This window comes from Mercenaria mercenaria, chromosome 12, assembly GCF_021730395.1.
Source record: "Mercenaria mercenaria strain notata chromosome 12, MADL_Memer_1, whole genome shotgun sequence".
Lineage (NCBI taxonomy): Eukaryota > Metazoa > Mollusca > Bivalvia > Venerida > Veneridae > Mercenaria > Mercenaria mercenaria.
Genome location: NC_069372.1, coordinates 13,825,536 through 13,831,699, shown reverse-complemented (window position 1 = coordinate 13,831,699; position 6,164 = coordinate 13,825,536).

Here is a 6,164-nt window from a genome sequence, read left to right as displayed (position 1 = left end):
GCTTGTTTTGCAGGCATCTATTATAACAGATTTCACACTGATTTTCCAGAGACAAAAACCTGATATTTGTCTATAGTAGAAAGAGCAGCAAATATGGCTTTAAATTGTTGTCCCGAGTGACCTCAGCAATACCTGCAATCATATCTGAGGACAAATCACTAAATGCATGAATTATTGCCATAAACCATAGCTAGACTCTGTCATGTAAGTCATGTTACCTACCGCCTAACATTAATTAAACGTATAAACGTATATAACTATTCAGTGCCCACATTGGCTTTTTTTTCACAGGTCAGAAAACATATATTTAAAAAATATATCCTATTGCATTGAATTAATTCAAAATCTAACAGCTAGTTTCATGGAAAAAGACTATTTAATAAAGACATTTTTTACCTACCAATTTTCTTTGTCTACTACAGCATGTATTTCACTAACGAACACAAAACCCTGTATTCAACTAATATCAGAAAACTATTCAATCTGTAATGACGTTATGATGGCGCCTCGTCTTTTCATGTTTCAAAAAGTTTTCAGTTTTATTTATCTACAATTAGAGACAATTTGATTAAAATTACACTAGAAATAGGTATGTGTATATTAAAAGGGTCATTTTAAACAATACCATGATCTGTAATCAGAGCTGTCTCTCTCTCTTCTCTCCCTCCCTCTCTCTCTCTCTCTCTCTCTCTCTCTCTCTCTCTCTCTTGTATTATTGTAATATTTCTGTTGTTGTTTTTTCTCTCTCAAGTAACTTGCTCACATTTAGTCTGTTTAACAGAATATTATAAGATCTTTTTCTATGGGAAGGGCTGTATGCTGATGCTGAAATAACTCGTAGCCTAACCCTTTTGTTTTTTGTTGTGTGTTAAAAATGTATGTAATATTGTGTGTAATATTGAAACAGAGAGCAATAAAATATGATTAAACTAAATGTTGGTTCATGTCTATTTCAAGTTTCATGAAATTCTACCTGCTAGTTACTGAGAAATTGCTACGGACGGACGGACGGACGGACAACGCCGTTTCAATACCCCTCCTCCCGATTTCATCGGCGGGGGATAACAATTTAAGGATTACCGAGGACACGGTATTCGCCCGATAGTTATCTTGATTATCTTTCCTTTTGTTCCCGCCTTTATGTAACGTTACAATAACTCCTCGCTTTAATGTATCTAGAATAAATGCACGACTGAGCATCCATGTGAAAATGTTGGCTAGCACAGGAGCTAAAGTGTCTTTTGCATAAATTAAATGTTAATATTATATTGTATCGTACCCACTAGATTTCCCTTTCGGGCATTGCTCTATAACAGACTTCACCGTTTCCGGTCATACCGTAACTGAAGTATCCGGTTGCAGGGAATGTGTTGACATATTCAAAGTTTGTGATATGATATTTTCAAAGTTTGTATCATAATCATTGTCTTCATTTGGCGTATATAAATCCTTAAAATAGCCGTACCAACCATCAGTAACTCGACCTTGGTCACTAACAACAGTACCGTTAAAGTTAATTCCAGCAGTAAGGTCACCCTGATTCTTTTTTCTTTTTTGTATTAACCATTTTCCAGAATTTATGCGCATCAACTTCTGCGGTAGAGTCAATTTCATGAAAGAATTTTATTAAATGCTTATTAACATAACGCCTGTGTAAGCGCCTGAAATCACGTTTAGCCGTTTTATATTCACAATAAAACGTGTCACTGACGTTACAGGGCCGCCTCTGTCGACACCATTTCTGTCTTTATCTTATTATGTAGAATAGTAAGTTCATTATTCCAGTACGGTTTTAAATATTCTAGATAACGTTTCTTTGGCAACGAATCATTGGCATAAGTTGTAACACTTTCTACTAGCAGTGCATACGCAGACTCAATTGATGTTGTATCTAATTCACAGTGCGCTAGATGCATTAAATTACAATCGGACATAAACAAGTTATTGTGCAAATCAATTTGCACATTGTTACATTTTACCCCAATTTACAAACGTTACATCGCTATCAAAATTGTCAAACCTAAGAATAGGAAAACTGACTATACAAATGATCTGTCTTTGACATGATACATTTAAACAGTTGTCATCTAAAACTTCACAATGTTGAACACAATCAACCATTTCAACAGGCATAAAATCTATTAATGTCTGATATTTGCCGTCATATAAAACATAAGAGCTCTGTGCTCCTACACAAGACCCTGTGACATTTACAGGAGTGAGTATCTAAGCAGAACCTATACAACAATATATCTCTAGAACATTTGCTAGAAAAGTGATATTTGGCATTTAAATCGCCAAAAAAGAAAACTGTTCCATTATTCGTATATGTGTTTCAAATGTCATAAGTTTTACTTATATAGTCATTATATAAATCAATTGTATGATTAACACATGGTAGATAAACCTAAAATATGTTTACATATTGATTTGGTGCAATCTGAAATGGCACTCCTACTATTCTATCGTCATTTATTGGCAATTAGTCTATTGTGTGTAAACTAACTTGAACACCAGCGAATTCGCATGTATTTTTTTCATTTACAAATGTTCCTAGTAGTTTTGTTTTATTAAAGACAAATTTATTGTTTATTTAGTGTTTATTGTCGTTCTGGAAATACAGCTTTCTGAAAAAAGTGGAATTGCCATGTAGATGCAGAGAAACATTTCAACGGCTTACCAATAGCATATAGGACTGATTACACCAAAGAAGAAGTCCAAAATGTAGTGTCATGCTGTTAGCCTTGCTGTTAATGAAATATGGTATAATGAGTCATATGAGGATGTAGCATTTATATTTTTGGCTTAGATCTTTTTACTTATTGTATTGAGAAAAGATCTAGACAATTTTCATTGTGAATTTCCAGGTATTAGTTTTGTTCTTTGAGAAATTGTCTACATACAGGTAATTGGTAAACAGCTATTTCGTGGGAGGATATTCAGAGGGTGATGTTTTTCAGAGCAGATTAATTTTCTTTTATGTAAAATAGCATGCCAATATTTTTATATTTTTGATAAGAAGACATATCATACTAAATAGTTGACAGAGTTATGTACTCTTGTCTGCAAATTGAGATCATGATGATAAGCAAGTGCCCAAAGTTTCAAAGCCACATGTCAAACAATTTTGACACAACGTTGACTTGTACAAAAACTTCACCATTTCCAAGTCCAAAAAAGGCCATAATTCAGCCAAAATAGTTGACATAGTTACTGTATGTTCTCTTGCCTACAGATGGAAATTATGATGATAAGCAAGTGTTCAAAGTTTCAAAGCAACATGTCATAAGTCTTGACAAAACATGGACTTGTACAAAAACTGAACCAATTTTCAAGTCCAAAAAGACCATAAATCAGCCAAAATACTTGACAGAGTTATGTACTCTTGCCAGGCCTACAGATAAAATAAACAAGTGGTATAAACGTTCCAAAGCCACATATCAAACAGTCTGCACAAAATATGAACTGGTATGAAAACTTAACCAAGATTTGTAAGTTAAAAGGGACCATAATTCAGCCAAAATCCTTGATGGAGTTAAGTATTCTTGCCTAAAACTTGACACGGTGATGGTACACAAGTGTTGAAAGTTTTAAAGCATTACCTCAAAAAGTTTTGTCAGTATGTGAAATGGTACGAAAAAAATAACCAAGGTGTGACGCCAACGCTGACGCCGTGATGAGTAGGATAGCTCTACCTATTCTTCAAATAGTCGAGCTAAACAAAAAATTGACCAAGAAATACAAATTTAAAAAGCCCATATTCTGACAGAATACAAGCAATAGTTATGGTTCATGACCTATTTAGTCAACTAATGATGATAAACAAGCATATAAAGTTTCAAGCTATAGCTCTTAAAGTATGAAACATTTAATTTAACCAAATATTTAACCAAGAAATTCCAATTTTTTAGGTACACAAGGGGTCATAATTCTGCCAAAAAGTGACAGAAGTGGGAATTATGACTCTTGGCTATCTAATGATGATAAACAGGTGAACTAAGTTTCAAAGCTATATTTCTTATAGTTTCGAAGAAAAGAGGAACATAAGCAAAAATGTTAACCAAGACCAAAGCTGACAAAGATCAACAAATGATGACAATACCTTGTAGATTTAAAAATGAATCAGATTTACTAAAAAGAATTCAGAACTATCTTTTTAATTATACTATTAAACTAGGTACAATGTAAATTCTGAAATCTCCTGGACTTTCAACTGAATTCTCCTGTATAGATGCCCTGGAAGTTTGGCATGTAAGCATTGTTATGATACATTTGTATCTGAGTCATTTAGCCCTATGTTTGCAGTAAATCATCCAAAGTCTACTAACAGTTAGTTTGAAGCATTCAGAACTTGATACTTGCTTCATAAGTCTTTTCATTTTTCAAATTTAATGTCTCAATCTCCACTTGCATATATTTCCTAAGGTCTTCTTTCATGTCATGGTTCCAGCTCAAGTATTATTTCAACAGAACAGAAATGCCCGAATGTCATGGTTCCTACATATCTGAGGTACTGTGGTAATGGCAGCTCACTGAAATGAGACAAATTATCAACATTAAGATCAAGTAGGAATATTATAAAATTGAGTTAATTTTAAATACTAAAAGCAGGAATGATGTCATATTGTATGACTTATGCCCCTTCAAAATGCTTATAAAATGAATTAAAAAAGTTCAAAAGGGCATAACTCTGAATTTAATGAAAACTGAAAGTTATGAACTGATATAGCTGTAATAATGTTAAGTCCCAAAAAGGGACTTAACTAAAAATAGGGTCAGACAATAAGCACATGTCCACTTCATACTGATGATGTATTCCAAGTTTCATTTGAATTACATGAAATATGTAGTAGAAGCAGAGGACACAATGTATAGATGTGATATAATAAAAAGGGGCATAACTCAAAAAATAATAATCTGACACTATGCTTATGTTTGCTTCATGATATATACCAATTTTCATTTGAATATGGAAGCTGTTGTACAGATCTATGTAATATTGTCAAGTCAAATGGGGAATAATTAAAAAAATAATTATCTGTTCTGATAATATGCTAATGTTCATTTCATGTTGATGAAGTATACATGATTCATTTTAAACTGGATGGAAATGGTACATCAGAATGTACATCAGAATGTGGGACTGATGGGCAGACAGTTCAAACAGTGTTGACACTATATACCTCATTGACCAATGATAATGGGGTGTACATAAATAAAAGTGACCTCATCAAGATGTATGACATGCAATTAAGGATCAGGCCAAGTCTAAACATGTTTTTTTAACAACAATACACTAAATTGTTGGGTGAGACAGAAGTTTTAATCACATTTTCAACAATACACAGCTTGAAGGTATATGACTTACATGTATATATTAGCTGGACATGTGCAAAATGATAACAGCACATTTTATGTGAAAGAAAACTTCCTCATATACATGATCATAAAATGAAGACTGAAGTCATATATGTCTTTGGCATATCACACCACAAATAACAAAATGAGCCACGCTATGAGAAAACCAACAATGAACATGGTGTGGGTTTGCGACCAGCATGGATCTAGACCAGCCTGCGCATCCGCGCAGTCGGTCAGGATCCGTGCTGTTCGCTAACAGTTTCTCTATTTGCAATAGGCTTTGAAAGCAAACAGGCAGGCTGGTCTGGATCCATGCTGGTCGCAAACCCACTATGTTGGTTTTCTCATGGCGCGGCTCAAATATAAATCACTATGACTCCGGCACTTTACAATTTATCTAAAGTTAATTTTAAACTTAGCAAATTTCTCTCTTCTGTATGAACCTAATAAAGGCAAAATGAGAAATAAAAGCTACCTTTTACGCCTTTCTTCAAGTTTCTGGAACAGTAGCTGAATGGCTGCAGATTACTGACAGTTTGCTTTCAGAGAAAATAGCATCAACACAGACCATTGCAGCAAAAAAAAAATAGGAATGTTTTTAAAATATGTACATTATATAGACATAGTTCGTTATACATATGACAGGACAATTCTCATCTTACATCCAGGGTGTAAGACAAGAGTTTTCCAGCACTAAAGAAAACATCAGAGACTCACGTAACACAATTCAAAGTTTTTTTTGTGAGTCGGTTGGTAGTGATTTTTTTTTGTATATAATCATATAGGGAAAAACATTTCATCCG